Source organism: Limanda limanda, chromosome 16, assembly GCF_963576545.1.
Source record: "Limanda limanda chromosome 16, fLimLim1.1, whole genome shotgun sequence".
Taxonomy (NCBI): Eukaryota; Metazoa; Chordata; class Actinopteri; order Pleuronectiformes; family Pleuronectidae; genus Limanda; species Limanda limanda.
Window position 1 is genome coordinate 7,240,797 of NC_083651.1, and position 17,449 is coordinate 7,258,245.

At 40.1% G+C, this 17,449-nt stretch overlaps 1 protein-coding gene across 2 annotated transcripts in view; it reads right to left on the minus strand.

Annotated features, from left to right (window-relative positions):
- Positions 1-17,449, minus strand: part of hdac4 (histone deacetylase 4) — a 111,778-nt gene that overhangs the window by 80,759 nt on the left and 13,570 nt on the right. The gene's annotated exons all lie outside the window — the stretch shown is intronic.

A 17,449-nucleotide genomic window follows, 5' to 3' on the forward strand; every position in this document is an offset into this window, starting at 1 on the left:
ACAATTTTTCAATATTCATTCTCCTTTTAGCTATGGTCTTGTCCCCATTAATTCCGAGAAGCATGTGTAGGTCATTTGTTCTGTTTGATGTTTGATAGGACTATACAAGTATATTTTGTATTATTCGGTTTATCAGAACTCCAGATGGAAAAGATTGACTCTGATATGTCGATGACAGAGTCCAGCACAACAAGCTAAAAGAAGGTTTGAACTTTGTACGCAGTATACTGGTTCTATGGGCCCAAGTTTCTGCACAATGTCATTTAATTGGCATAAATCTTGTATAAAGGCTGGGTGATGAAACAACAATCAATTACTACTGTATGCCGGACAAATGATTCACCTAGGTGTGGCGGGTGTGTTTTCATACTGATCGGAAACCTTCAGTGGTAAAACCAGTGCAATGTACTGAGACTGACTAGGATTAAGACCTATCCTTTCCAATTATAATAAATATGTCATTCAGCTAACTTCTATAAATAAGCAAACAAACACAAACTGACTCAACCAAAGCATTTCAAACCCAGTACGTGACACTGCAAAAACGGTGGTGACATGAACACAGAAAGCAAGACTCCCAGATCAGAGTGAGTTGTCCCAGTGTCCCACAGCCTCAGGTGCTGTTGACAGGCGTGTAAGGTTACGGATTGGGGTCGGGGTTAGTGCGGCACGGTTCACATCTTCCAAGAATAGAGTGTGTGTTGTGACCAGTGACATGGAAAAGACCCAAATAAATGAAAGCAGCAGTAAGCGGCCCTGAGGCTGCTGCTCTGCAGTCAGGGTGGGAACTCAGGGTGGGAAAGAAATCTACTTATTTACTGCTTTATAGTTGCATTTCAATTTTAATCAATCAATCTCGCCCACTGTCATTTGCAACATGTGTTTTTTTTCCCCTTTCAAATTCACTGATGATCTAAATTAGAGCTGGAAAGGAAAGGAAGGGGGGGGAATGGAAGCTGCTAACATCACTGGAGTTCAGCAGCTGACGGCCTCCTTTTCCTTGTCTATGTTTTCCAACATCTGTCTCTCCATCCGCCAGAATGTGTCCAATCAGCGGTTGTCCCACACTAATAAAACGCATCCAGAGGGAAGAAGAAAAAGCTTCAAAGGCATTCCTCCAGTCGATTTGGGAGCCTCCACAAATCCCCTGGCTCCCTCCTATCTCCATTTCCAGTACAAATCACAACTGTGTGTGTGAAACCCCCTCACACCTCATCATCACACTCCTCTCCCCTAAATCAACTCTCTCCTCAGTCATCTCAGCCAAATTTCCCTTTCCACTAAAGCTGCACTGTACATCTCTAAGGAGGACCTTAAAAAACAGATTTTAGAAACACACTGTTCCACTTTAAGATTGGTAAGGCAAGGGTTGAGTGTTTTTTAAAAACGCATCTAGACAAGATTAGCCAAAAAGATAAAAGCGAACAAATTTCCCAAATTCCACAATTGAACAAATATTTTCAGTGAAAAAAACAATATTAGACCAACACGGTCATTTTGAACCTGACATCAGCTCAGAGCAGGAGTCTGCAAACAGAGGATACACAGCGTCCTAATCGAGCCCAATCAGAAAAACACAGTTGTTTACACTTAATGAAACTAAGCTAAATTAAACCTATTTAAGATCTTGTACCCTCAGGAAATAATTAACACTAAATAAAGGAAATGCTCTCACCGTGACATAATGTTAAAACTAAAAACATAACAGCATATCTTCAAAACGCCAAGATATATTTAATAACATCAGTACCAGATATAATAAATTAATATTTCATAAGGAAAACACAGGCATGTGGGGCAGTCAGGAAGTGCTGGTACATTCCTAGAAGGATGAATAGCGGGTGCAGCGCTGAGACCAGTGGGTCAGCAGAAATAATCCAAACACATCAGCCGTCCACAGAGCACGAGAAATAAATCCCACAGAACTGGGCGTAGGTGTCTGTCGGCAATTTTGAATTATCTAGAAAAAGTCGTTCTGAAAGTCGGAGTACAAGAGGAAGGGAGGAAGCAGAAAAGAAGCAGATATAAGGTAGGCTGATGGGGAGAAGGAGGACGAAATGATAACTGCCAGAGGAAGACGAAAAACAAAAGAGGTAACATAGAGGATGTGAAATAATAGGGCTGGCTACAGAGGAACAGAGAGACTCACTGAAAGGTAGCACAGGCTATAAAACTAAGAGCTTTTAAAAGATGAATATGAAGCAGAACATTTTTTTTACACAATAAGCCAGTACATTCCCAGTAATTAGGAAGGAATTTCTTACATGTGGCTCCCTCTGACGTCAATCCAGTACCTTCCCAGAGTTTGCTTTCCCTTACCCCAGCGCTGTGAATGTTTAGTGTTAGGCTGCTTTTGGCAGAGCTCCTGGACTTGGGTGCGAGGAGGGGTTAAGAGGGAAGGGTGGGGTTTCTATGCTTGTTTAAAGAGCAAGCAAGGATGAGCATGGCAACCTCAGTACAAGTATTTCCACTCTCTGCGTTTGGCTCATCGGTGGAGCTGAGAGGGCCGATGCTTTGATGAAACCTATATTAAAGATTCTGGGTTGGACTGGTGTGGTCTAACATATCAGCTGGCACATTAAACACTGCATTCGTTGCAATGAATATTTTATATTTGTCAGAATTTTAGTTTCTAGCAAAGTGCCTGTTAGGAATGGGCCTTGGGTCTCTTGGCCTGTGTTAATACTCCAGACATACTTCAGAATTATTGCAGTTATTGAGTCCTCTTAAAACTGTTTTATAATAAACTGTCTGATGTGTTCTGAACCTTTTGTGCAGAGCTTTTTATAAAGTCTATTGTGCAGAGTGAAGGCTGTGTCTGTCGTACCTGGTTTGTTTGCAATGAACATTTCATAGTCAAGTGTGTTTTTCATAAAATTAAACTGAATTTTCTTAACTACTGTTCAAGTGTGGGGCTTATTTTTAAGTTTGAATGTTATTTTTTCATGAATTGCATGTCAGCTATTTCTGTTAAGCAACTGACACAATCTTCAGACCCAAGTTCACAACATTTCAAAATAAAGCTCTAATTCTGCTTGATAAAAAGTGTAACATGCAACCAAACAAACGTTGTGCTTTTACTTTAAAGATAAATAGCAAAACATTTTTTTTCTAAAGGTAACCACTCTCCAGCTTGCTCCTTTTAGAAGTATTCATGTTTTCAACTTGTATTTTTTTCAACACTGAAAAATGATGTAAGCTGTGCATCACACATTTAGCTGATGACAGCCAGTCCTGCATCAAGAAGTTAAAACAGCCTCTAAGTGACAATATATGCATCTGCCATCTGCTTATATCTGTGTGGCTGCTGAAACTGAGACAATAGCTGCAAAGCAATCAATTAGGAAACAGAGAGACGTGTGTGTTTGCGTGTGTTTGTGTGGTTGTGTGGTTTAGACCTGTGTTCACCAGAACGTCACACAAACCAGACCAGAGGATTATCTGTAATAATACTGACTCGCTCAGGTTTTAGCAAGAGTTTACCGTGGGATTACTGAGCAATATGACGCTGAGTGGATTGTGCCGTCATTATGATTATTATCTATGATTCTGAGCTCTGTGATTCATGCTGCATTTCTTTTATTTGGTGTCCTGTTTGCACAAGCATCAAGTATCACTCCACAACAGAGGTATTAGATAATTTGCAAATGTTCCACTTGGGTAAAGAACTGTCATAATGTAGAATCTGGAACGAGTCCCATAGACAAAAACTGGCTGAAATATTTGCAGTCGAATTGAGACGTAATTGCAGTGTTTCATCTAATATGCAAACTTAATAGTGTCAATTTGACTTAATGACATTTTACAAATCTATTCAAGTTGTTACTAAATGTATTTTTATCATTATGAAAGACTAAGAGAATTCCCCCGGATAAATCCTCAACTGATAACCAGAATGTTCCTGAATCCATCCTCTCCACCAAATGTCTGTGGAAACATGCCAAATGTGGGGATACTTGCTTTGGGCTTAGTTTATTTGTTTTTCCCCCTCTCTACGTGCCCACTGCAGGTTTGCCTGAGCTCCTTCGTTGAGCCCTGTGTGTGGATTCATAGTTCCCATGCCATCTGATGTCAACAAGCTCCTTCAGCAGCACTAATCCTCTCCTGAAACTCCCCTAAATCAGTCAGCAGAGGCACCGAACTAAGGCACAGCCGAGTTTCACGTAAGTGCAGTTTAAAACTCAAGAAATCACTTCATAAAAGAACTGTAATTACCGAATTCATCAAGTTACAAACTGTTCTCTCTGTGACTTTCGCAGACCGTAAGAAAACTCAAGGATTTGATATCAATTGGACAATCTGTCAAAAGTAAAACTGTCATAAAATAAAACAGTTGAGCTGTGTTACTGTTATAGATATAACGGAAAGTATCGCAGGTGCAATGTATATCCTGTACTCATTGTATATCTATCAATATATATGTAACACTATATATATATATATATATATATATATATATATATATATATATATATATATAATCTTGTACGACAACAATTTGTGTCATTGCTTACTTTGTAGACTTTGCACCGCACCACACCACACCACACACGCACACGCACACACACACTTTTTTATCTGTAATATTTTGTGAATTTTATTTTAATGTAGTTAATTTTACCAAACACATGACATATGTTGTAGAAAATCTTTTACTTATTTAAAACTAATTCAAATATTTGTAAAATAAATGTGTGTAGTATTATAGATTTACACTGTAGTGACATCAATTTAAACTGCTCAGTAACACACCACATTACTTGTTAGGTAAGTTATGAAATGGAAAATGAAAAACATGTTGCTGCCTGACAGATTACTAATGGAGCTATTAGTCAATGAAATTATGTAAACACGTAAATTGAACGTAAAATTATGAATGAACTTTGATAATTCATAGCTGATGGATTCCGTTGCGTATTGTATGACATCCAGATCATACTTGAGCCCTTCCTGTCCAATTTGGAGGTTGTTTTCTCTGCTTAGACAAATTAACTATATTAAAGCTTCAAGGTCAATCTCCTCACTCGGCTGCGCGGGTCCATTAACCAGCTCATCGTTCTTCAAACTGCTGATATTTGGGGAGGTGGTGGTTTGGGAGGGCTGGGCTGAGATGACAGACTGTCAACACAGGCCTCTGACAAGGCAGAGCACAACCATTACTTTCATGTGAGAAGATGGGTTAATTATAAGATTTGGTTTCTAATATGGAGCCTTTCACAGGAAGTGCAGGGCTTATAACCGGTAATTAGACATAAATCGTTTGGCTGAAGGAAATGTAGAGATGTGGAGGAGGGGGTGGGGTTGAGCAAGCTCAGGCTCTGTCTGTGGTAAAGGGGAGAACATGCCATCCTTTGGAAACACAATTTACTGTGAAATGTATTTCAGTGTTGGGTTTCAAATACTGATTTTGTTATTTATAGTGTATGATTATTTCTGAGGACAATGTGCGGACGCATCCATTGCATTCAATTTTCACTCCTTGTTGATATAAGAAGCTTGAAGCAAGAAAATCTATGATTTCAAAAAAAGCTAGGGACAGAACCACTATTACCATACGTAGACCAATACCTTTTTCGACATGTAAGCATGTATGTGTTTTAGTTTGCCGGCTACGTAGGTTTATAGCTATGTTAGCAACATGACTGTAGGGATGGCAATGTCAGGAAATGTCAAACCAAATATTGGATGAAAGTCATTTGTGGTTTTGAGTGAAGTGTCTCGACAGCTACTGGATGGATTCCCAGAAAATTCAGAACATATATTCATGTCCCCTTGATGGCGTGTAAAACCTGTGGTGGTCTCGAAACATTTCATCTAGTCCCATCAGCAGATTAACTCTAGTTCTCTAATCATTTGGTTTACGATCAAATATCACTGTGAGTATGTTAGCATGCTGGTGTTAGAATAATGCAGCAAAGCACCAGTGTAACCTAGAATTGTAGTAGACTCTTACAGCTTTATGGTAAATGTGGAGCAAAGGAGTAGAGTGTGCGACACAACTGTCTTTACTAGTTTCAGAACAGCAAAATTGTCACTTTCCTGACATTATTTATATAACAAATGTACTTTATTCCGTCTGAGCTCCAAATGGCTGTGTTGGTCAGAGTTGGTGCATTGCTATCTTGAGACCGCAAAATGCAACAAATTAAGTCAATGGCACCTATTTTATCTGTTTAGGATGCATTATCAAGATAGCAATATGTGCCTATATATGCAGATACACGATGCATGAACACTTGGATGGCCACAGACACAGATAGTCTGCTCACTTTCTTTAATTTTGGCCATGAGAAGATCTGTCTCCTTTTACTACCTGGCAAGTCTTACCTAAGAATAACAATCCACTAAGGTGCAAGTGCACCTGGCTTTTGAATAGAAAAAGAGATGACACGTTACACCCAAAACAAGCCCATATTTAATTAAGTGACAAACAAAAATGTTTCCACCATTAAATCTGACAAAGTTTTGATACGCCTTAAATATTTGGACCTTTTTATTTACCTATCCATTACCATGCTATAATTATCAGCTACATGGTTGACGTGCATTGAGTTTTACTGCTGCATGCTGTGCAAGTCATGCGATGAGAACATTTGAATTGATTATAGTACCACACAAACAGTAGTGCCAGGTCTAAAAGGTGTGCTCTTACCAACTGCAGCCTACTTTTGTCCTGGTGGTTTAATTCGACCAATTAAAATACCTACTTCTGTGAAACACTTCTGGAGCAAAGAAATGTAGTATAATTCTTCCAGAAAAGCCATCTAATTGGTTTTACCCAGTGTTTTATAGAAGCTTCGCATACAGGCTTTATGAAACATTGGTGTAGTCGAAAGCCTCACTGAGCAGCTGAGCCTGCTGGAGGTTTTAAGTGGCTGTGATGACAGTAAGATGACACATAGGCAATGAAATGTCAGGATGTGAGTCATACTAATGAAGCAGCGACTGAATAAAGGTAGAATAAAACCCTCTGGAACATTCACAGGCTAACTAATGATTAACAGTATGACTAAACACGCTACAACTAGAGACTTTTACTGCTAGATTCTAAAGAACCATTTCATGAAGTGTCAGTCATGACAGTTACACTATTCACATAAGAGGGGAAAATTGCAAAGGGCCTGTGACTGTGCTTGCCCGGGACAACAATACAAGGAGTATATCCTCATACACTAACAGACACACACACACACAGTCATTCACTGGCTATGATTGGCTCAGACCCTACACCAATTTTCTTCCTCTAATTACAATTAAAATAGTCACGCTTGTTTTCATGCTGCATAAGCACACTGGAGTTGGACTGAGAATGGCTCACTTGTTTATTGTGATCGTGATGACAAAAGGGACTTCAATAACGGGGGCCAGCCTGACCTGTGCTAGTGAAGATAGAAACTTGTCTCTTTTTCTGGCCAAAATATTAGCAGACGGGTTCCACAGGCCACCTAGGAGCTAAAACGTTGGAGGTTCAAGTAAGTAAGTTGGGTTTATTGCTGCTGTCAAACAAATGACGACAGCAATAGCATAATTGCCTCAACTTACTTCCTAGTACCCATACATACTGCAGACCAGCTAGGTTTATCTAATGTCAAACCAACGCAAAACGCAAATTATTGTTGACAAATCAATCTCTTGCACTGAATCCCACAAACTTTCATTACATTTTGCGATGGGGCTGTATCTTGAGAAAAAGCAAAGGTTTGGGCCAGTTGCTCCGAACTTTTTCTATTAGTCACCAAATACAATATCCATTCTTATCAAACCGTTTGTTTGCATATATGTCACCAAACTGCTGATGTCAAAAGATGGAAATTCGAGCGACCTCCAAAGTCATAGGGACATCTGGGAACCATAAATGTCTTTAGTTGCACCAATCCTGCTATTAATTTGACTCCCCCCTGCTGACTAAGTCCACAGGATGTGCACCAACAAAAACAACAACAACCCTTTGTATTAACGTCACATGAAGAGACATTACATGGGCCACTAGGGTCAGGGTGATTACATCATTCAAGTTCTGTAATCTAGGGCTGCTTTTAGATCACCGTCAACATTATCACAGGGTTTTATCTTCATTGGATAATGCAACAGCCCGCCTTGATCCTCTGTCAGTGTAATACCCGACTCATCACATTACTGGACAGACTGGAGATGACACTGTGCAAGTGGAGCTTAAAGCGTTAGTCTAAGTATGAAGTGGAAGTCCCTTATTGCCATCCCTGGTGGTAATTGTCAAAAACTCCCTGAAGTACTTTTCGTTTTAATTAGCACAAAATGAAAACAACTTAAAAAAACGGCTTTAATGCAATTACACCCTTTCTGTGATAGAAAACTACCCCCCTCAAATGCACAAGTAAATCTCACCGCTCGGTTTGCACTGTGCTGCGGTTTTGTTTACTTGTGTTTTGGCATGAGGCTACTCTGCGTCTGGTGCAGACAAAAGGAGAAGGGTTCCCCATTAGATCCGTGCTTGCAACAAAATGCCCTCTGTTCTCTAAATGAATGTGTGAATAAATTTGTGAGAGAGGAAAACACTGGAGGGGGTGTACAACTTGTGTCTATTAATTGTGTCTATAAATAGGTCAAAAACAATCTTCCCTTTGGTCTCTGATTTGGCAACAAACACCACCAAACATATTCTGCCCTGAATTACCCTGCAGTATATTTCACCCCTTTCTTTTATGGTGCGGATTTCTGAGTAAACTGTGGTAGTTTGCCAAAAAAGATTATATCATCATTACTATTAATACGCTAGCCAGGGCTGAAATGCAGACTGTGGAAAATGAGAGAAACAACTCTGTAATAATAAACTTTGGTTAAGATGTTTTTAAATGAGACAGCTCTACAAAAAAACAAAAAAAACAAACAGAATGAGATTGGACATATAAAATGACCACAGGACAATACAATAGATAAATGGGAACAGTTAGCATGAATAAAGACAGAGTGAACCCTTTTGAAGGTTTAACAAAAAGAAAAGATTTAAAAGAAGCTAGAAACGTAGTAGGTCTATGGTCAGTGGGCATGTATGTAGAAAACAGAAGGGGGCCGGGAACAGAGCCTTGCGGGACACCACATATCCAATGACATTTTAAGGAAGTAGAGTTATCCAGGGTGAGTGAGCTAAGACTGTAGTCAGCTGAATAAGATGTGTCTGAGAATACAAAAATCCCCAGTATTGATGACTGTATCTTATAATGAAATAACTGCACTATTTACTTTTTTTTTTTACCATGTGGGCCTTGAGCCTGTAATAAAGTTTATTTATAAAGTGTTGTCATGATATCATGATTTTCTCTGAATTACCTTTCTCCAGAACCTTGGATAAAATAACTTATCTTATTTCTTGAAATCAACAAACAAAGATGTAACAAAACAATTAGACACTTTTGAATGCTTAACTGCTTACTGATTAATTAAAAATTGATTTCCAAGCGTAGCTTGTGAGTTCAGACTTTTGACCTTCCATCCTTGCCTGTATTTTCTGCCGAAAAAAGAAGCTGATCATTACAGTGCTTTAACACATCATTTGGATCAAGAGTAGATATAATAGGATTAAAGGATACAGAATTAAAAGCTTTACACAATCTAGCAGCAGAAATGGTGTTGAGGACAAAAGAGCATGTTGTTGGGTAGGGACTCAAACCTGTAGTGGAATAAAAACAAATTAAGTAATTAAGAGAAGAGGAGACTAAATTTGGATTAACAAATGGAAAGAAAACATACATAATTAATAAAATAACCAGGAAGAAACACGTGTTAAATAAAGCTTAGAAAATTCTAAAGGTAAAACTCACTGATTAAGAAAGCCTACAGAATAAAATTTGTCAGGATGGCTTCAAATACAGAAAGTAGAAATAAAAGAAATAAAGAAAGAAAGTTAAAACCTAAAAGGAAATCAAATCAAATCAAAAAAAGTGACTGATAGACTAAACAAGTAAAATGTATCACCTCATGAGATGTGAAAAATACATTCATCTTAAAATCTACATAAAACTTTACTTTGCTGCCCCTTCATGTGCACAGGTAACCCTAACCTGGGTTTAGCCATTTATGATAATGGTAATAATGATTTATATTTTTAATCCAATGGGTAAATATTTCTTTATTCCCAACTCTTGTTCTCTCTATAGCTCTCGTCCTTACCCTCAGTGCCCAAGTGTCACCTTCTTCACCCTGTGTGCTTGCTACAAACAATCTGATTGTTCGGTCCACACGCCGCTCAGAGAGTGCTTCATTGTCCTGTCAAATGAACCTTTCCCACAGAGGACAAGTGTTTGCGTTAATTGCATGATGTGTCAGCATCTTCCTTTGCATTTCCATGCGAGTGAAAATGCTATCTGTGTGGCACGGCCTTGCACGGACGCTCATTAGAGAGTTAGCGTCCAGTGAAATCGTGTAATCGTGTGAGCCGGATAGACGCTGACACAAAGACGCAATCAGCCAGGGTGACACAGAGGAGATAGTTTAGCATTAACGAAACATCAATGGGATTTCAGTGGGCCGTCATTTCACATATTCACAAAATCATAAAGGAGCCCAAATTATATTCTTCGGCAAAGCACGGCACCGTAATGTCTCTTCAACCCTTTCACTGCATGTTAATTCTAACACATCATCACAGAAACAAACAAACACTAACCTCTTTACCTAACTTTGGTGATAAGCTTCCAAATGAACATGTACACACTGAGCAATATTTTTCATTCAACTACTGTAGAGTGATATGCACCAGCTCATTAATCAACATCCAACTGCATAACCTTGATGTTTCATTCATCAACTCGGCTACTGCTCCTGAAAGCTGTAGAAATGAGCGTGCTGTATGCTAATGGATGAAAAGAGAAGTCTGGTAAATTACAAACGTGGGAGGACGACAAAACCTCGGTTTCATGCAATTTGACTGATGGCAAGTGCTGCTGAACTCAGTGATCTCACACAGATGTTTTTCTTTTTTTTTTTGCAGAGCTCCAGGGTGAACCATTGCAAACTCTTCATGTAAGCTGGAGGGAATAGTGGTACAGTAATCCTTTCCTGACTCCTGCACCTATACTGGATATAGATGGAGGTGTGAGGACATATTCCTATGAGTTCCTGATATGATATGCTGATGAGGAGCAGGTACGTTAAAATAGCTGAACCATTTTGGTTACTAATGGACAGTGTTCAGCTGAAGAAACCAAATATTCTATTAATAATGTAGACTATGAATATAATTCACCTTGTGGTTCATGAGTGGAATTTTATCAATTGAATACATATATATATACCAAATATTGGTAATAATGACAATGTTAAAGCTAATAACATATCACTGGCAATTTAGCAACACCAAAATATTGTACATCATCTCAGTGCACTTTAAGATCGAGGCCTTACAATATTATTTTTACATGGGATTTTACAAGTTGGGTCATTGCCTATTTTGATCATTTTAGTGTTATGTGGTAAAAATCTTCTCTTGGATCTGCTTTAAATTTAAGGGATGTTCACTAAGCAGGTGTGCTTCTCTCTTTTTTAAAAGGCCTGCAAATTTACACACATTCACACGAACGAACTGCCAAGTAAAACCACAGGCGTCTACTATTGGCAGCTGAGTAGCTCCAGTTGTACAGTAAGAGTTCTAAAGCCCTTATGAGTAGAAGGCTCCGACAGAGAAACATAATACACTGATCATGCGGCTGATCTGTACATGTTCACTTAAGCTACCCTGGTGTTCCCAGATTAACTGGTTATAAAGCCAGAAAACTCCTGCTGGAAACAGTCAGGTGGTTTGAAAATGAATGGGTGACCCTCACTCTAAAGTCTCACTCACTGATTGCACAGCACCCCACTGCTGTTGACTCACAGTCCAGGTTTTAGAACATAAGAGCACATAAGATCTGTCAATTCTTCAACTCACAACATGATGCCTAACAAAGAAAGATCACTGTGGCTGAGAAAATGTATTAAAACGTGAATGGACTACAAAAATGTCTCAGTAGCCGTCAGCTATTCACCTTTCTCACTCGCCCTCATGCTAACACGAGGGATCTCTTTAATCACCCTGTTGGGGATTATTTAAGTTGTTTAATTGAATTCAGTGGATTTTGCAATACATGTATCTCATTGCGCTCCAATGCAGCTGCTGATTCAAACACCCATTTGAAACTATGGTGCCGTCCTGAGGGATCTGATCACACCTGGCGTTAAAATGCATCCTGCTGGGTCTCCTGTGAACACTTGTACCTGACCAACCCTGAGTTTCTCTCCATCCTTCTCCTCTTGTAGAACCTGAATAATTTCATGTTGGGACAAAAATCCAGGTTGGATAATTTAAGGACTGAAAATTCATGAAACCCTGGATTCAACTTCAGCTCAAAATATAATCTACACACGAATCGTCTTTATGAAAATGGGTCTGTGAACATTACAACAACTATCAGGTTATCAGCCAGTTCTCCGGCATTCAAATATTTACCGTGAATGAATCACTGCTAAAGATCTGAAGCTTTGGATACATTGCATCAGGTTACAGATTAATGAAGTTATATAATACAATTTAATGTAAATTGAATCTTGCAAACAGTAGGATTTCAGAATCTTCATTGTGAAAATTAGAGTCTGCCAAATAATGCTAAGGTAGACTATGCCGAATAAAATGTAAAAGTGTCAACCTATTGCCTTATTCAGCTTCTTTCACTACTGCTGATGAATTTTTTTTCATTCATATTTCCAGCTCCACTGGATTAAAATAGAGGCTCTGCTTTTTATTTACCTGTTTCCATAAGGACATTTCCCTAATTTCATTCACTGGCACCGGCACACAGTACAGATCTGCAGGAGATGCCACTCACCGTGAGCACAACAGCTCGATGGGGCATTTCAGGCATCTTTAGTACACCACGGCACACAGTGGAGTTCCAAGGCCTCTGTTTCAGGGCTTATCCTCGGATTAGTGCCTGGAAAAGTTCATTCTGCCCTGGGAGACCCAGGGTGCACTGAGCCCTTCCTAACAGGGATTGTGTAACTGCTGGGAACTTTTGATTTTGTTTTGTTCATGGAAGCAGGAGGATTACATCCTCAGGGACCCACCTGACCTGCCTCCCACTTCTTGGCTGTCCTCTGTTGAACCCATACAGTGGATTACACCTCCCAGCCATATGGGAAATACAGTAGTGCAGGGATTCTCTCGTCTTACAATGCCACGGTTAGTTGCCGGGCAGAGGTCTCATAAACAGTGTGACCTCTTGCATTGCACTCGCAGTATAAGCTTGGCAGCAGATGTGAATCTTTAAGGGTTAATCTTGGAAGTCTTCCATTTTCTTAATCTCTGTATCCTTTGACAGACTGGACATCTGGGTTACTCTGACTGCTGTGTAATACCACCAATAGTCACTGGCTTCATCTGCATATAGTGTCGGCCCAAACATAAATATATACTTGAATCAAGCCTCAAATCTGAGCTGTAAAATCATAATTTTCCCCTGCTATAAAATCCAATGAGTTGTAATAACCAGTTTTTCCACACAAAGCTACAGTACCTGTGGTAGGTATGAGGCTACATTCTTAACTAGCATGCCTTCTGAAAGCCCGACCTAGAAAACAGGAAAAGAATTTGCAACAAAAGATTAAAAAGTTATGAGAGTACTCAAATACCATATTGCCTAATTTAGCTGCCAAATCAGCCTTAGAATCGGCATCTGATTAATCAAGAAAGAACCAAAAAGAAGACTGGTGGATCTTTGTTTATTTGAAAGAACAGTGCACAGCATAATTCAATTCTAAGCTTCTCTTTTGGCAAACCCGAAAGCTCTGAATGCTTAATAAATTCTTCCGAAGGCTAAATTGCGCACTTGTTTCATCTGGCAATGAGATTACTTGAATGGAATATTCTGGAAAACTGTGCAGAGAAAGACAATAATGAGGTAGTAATCTTATTTCTCCACAGCAGCTTCCATTGTTCCCCTAAGAAGCCTTCTGTTTAGCCTGCTTCAACTCTCATTCCCCATCCATCTTTCCATTGAGGAAAATTGTACTGAGCCAAGGATAAATGAGAACAATAACATTTCTGCAGCACTCAAATGCATCAAACACAGATAGGAGAGAGTGCTTTTGTGTTCCTGTGGACAAAATAGATAGCAGTGGCAGCCATGGCCGCAGTTTCAAGTTTTCAGAAAGCACAGTTCGAATGAACAGCATCACTCTCCACGAAACTTCTTTAATAACTTCCTGTGGATAAGCTCCTAGACTCAACTTCATTTTGCCTCTCACCTTGCTTAACTTCTGCCGTTTTTTGGACAACTTCCATGAAACGCTCCGACTGAAACATATCAATTAACACCCAAAGCCTTTTCCATGTGACAGTGGCCTGTGTAAATGAGGAATAATCAGCGTGGGCCTGCAGGGGTTAAGCTCCCTTTTTTGAAGATTATGCTTCACTTTCTAGTGGCCTGGCCCAGGACCAGCCACGATCTTCTAATCCACAACTGCAGGCTTTTGATAGCTCCCACTGCGAGTCCTTATTACAGCCACTGATTAAAACTAAGAGACAGAGCGGGAAGAAAAAGACAGATACGGAAATTAGAATGACATAAGAGTAGGAAGGGCAAGAGAGGGATTTAAAAATGAATCCTATATTAGCAGCAGGGAACCTGAATCATACAGCAGCTGACATTATTCCTAAATGAAATACACGAAACAAAACTGTACCTTCTAAGTGCGTTTTTGTATTCCAGCTCCCGCTTACAAAACAATAATAACAGTCTTATCTGGCATGAGCTGTTTACACTCTTCTATCTTTTGTCAGGCACTTACAGGGCCGTCAGTCCTCATATCATATTTTCTCCGCTCCGATACTGAGTAATCTCTGGGATAAAATCGACACATGAATAATTGACAGCCATCTGCCACAAGTCAGCGATCTGAATAAGACTCGGGAAAGTGAGGAGGTTCTTGTATTTATCTTCAAAACCAAATTCTCAAAGTGGCCCAGACTTTTCACCTCAACACTGCTCGACTGCTACAACTTACAAAGACATCTGTAACTCCACACACACACTGACCAGGTAATCAAAGAAACCGCAAAGCAATGTGCTCCTTTTGCCCATCACCCTTACTGAGCTCTACCCTCGGTTTTATTTTATATTCGTTGCATGTAAAGTGAATTAACCTGAGGATCGAGATGAGGGACCCTCAGTCGTATATCACCAGATCCTGATTAGACAAGCAGTCAAAAGCTGCAAATTCTCTACCGACTGCCAGCTTAAAGCACAACTACCACCCAGCAATAACTATATAATCATGGATGAGATCAGTAAAAGCACAACTAAGCCAAACACGCAATGACAAACCCCACGAAACTGGGCCTTAGCTTTCTTTTTTGGTCAGATTACAAGCCTCAGAGGGGTTTAACAAACTCTACAAGGCCTGCAACAGCAGGCGGCCCCTCGCTCTGTTTGGGTTCCAGGCAGGAGAGCCGCTCTGTATGACGATTTATTGACGCAAGAGCCCCCTCAGCCAGGACCTGCCACAGATTATTGCCACTGAACCGGGAAAGGGGAGGTTGGGAATGAGAGGAGTGGTGGGAGAGGAGGGAATGGTCTTATTGGGATGAGAGAGTTTGTCTGTGTGTGTGTATGTGTGTGTGTGTGTGTGTGTGTGTGTTTGTGTGTGTGTGTGTGTGTGTGTGTGTGTGTGTGTGTGTGTGTGTGTGTGTGTGTGTGTGTGTGTGTGTGTGTGTGTGTGTGTGTGTGTGTGTGTGTGTGTGTTTGTGTGTGTGTGTGTGTGTGTGTGTGTGTGTTCCTGCTCCGGCTCCAAGGCCATAAACCCGGTTCCAAAATGCCAAGTAGCATGTCAACATGCCAGCCTTTGCCACCCAAGTTCAAGTCGGACAAAGGGCCCTTCAGTGCTCTGAAACGGTGGTTTAAGAATAGGAAATGATGATCAGTCATATATGGAAAAGGGCTCAGCCATACTGCACAGACTGGAGGGCGACGGGGGTAAAATGAACTGCTAAGGACGTGGAATTGAGAAGTGAAAGCGTCATTCCTAATTTCAGAGCTCCTCAAGGTGGAGAAAAGTCTGGAACCTGAAGTGTTTTGGCTTAATAGAGAATTTCAACAGAACTATCCCTCACCTGCTGTTGTGAAAGGTTATGTGTGGGGTATGTGGTTATAAAACAGATTCAATATGCTACCCAAAAAGTGGGATTAGGAATATCCATCAACTAAAACGCGATGGGTGAGTAAAAAAAGGCTCACTCCAGGTTTGGACCAATTTTCCATTTCCTGAAAAGTGGATTTTTGTCAGTGAAAGCTCAAACCTGACAAAGGGGAAATTGTGCTCCTCCACATTGAAGTTGTTTCAGAAACTCTGAGGATAATAAACATCGTGAAGAAATGAGAATAGAAGAAGCATGGTAATGATCAAAATTTAGGAAAATAAAAGAGGAAAATATGACCCCCTCCAAGGTTCAGCTTACATAACAAAGAATTTCAGTAAAAGGAAGAAGAAAATGACAGATACCTTCGGCCTGTGCCAGAGCTATCGGAACAGCCTGAAACATCCACTCTGACGCAAACCCCCCTGGCCACAACTCAACCGTGTCCCTGCTCACAGCTCAAGATAAAAAGAGATTTTGCCAGCAATCCACAATGTGCCACACAGGACAAATGGCACCACAACAACGAATCAATGGCTATGACATCACTGCGTTAAATACAACCAAGACAGCCAGAGCATGATGGGTGAAGAAGGACACAATTGGCCTTTTGTCCATTTTGGTCAGCAGATGAAAAACAGGAAAAAAATCCAAATCTGACCAAAGAACGGGGTGTGATAAAAGAAAGAGGGTTTTTGAGCAGGTCACATGGTATTTCTCAGTGGTTGAGGTCAAGCATAACGGAGAGTTTATTTTTGAATCATGCAAAGAGAGCAAGCGAGTGAAATATCCTTCATGAGCAGTTAAGACTCTGTATTGGTGTTGACAAAAAAATTAAATCATACAACTTTACGATACCTGCCTAAATATCCATTAATTCACTCATTATCTGCACCACCTGTTCTTTGGAGGTTACGGGGGGTTAGCTTGGAAAACCTACAGCATCAGGAGAAGTAAGGTGGATCCTGGAAGAAAGATAATTGGCATATTTTCTGGTGGGGTTGTATGTGAGTATGTAAGATAACATGTAAGATATCAGTCAGTACTACCAGCTGCTCAAGACATTTTTCGTGAACGTTTTTTTGCCAGACCCCCCGAGTAAAATAGAGTGAGTTTATGTGAGAATAAAGCAGGGAACATTTTTGGAAAAGCAAGTGAGTGGGCATGTTGACGTTGTTTCTCTCAGGTACCTGGCAACCGACTCCACCGTATTCAATCTCTCCTTGTACCAATAAACAGACACGAGTGAAAACAACCTGCTCTGCTTGGGTTTGTATTTCTTGGGACACAAGTGCAAATAATTAAACC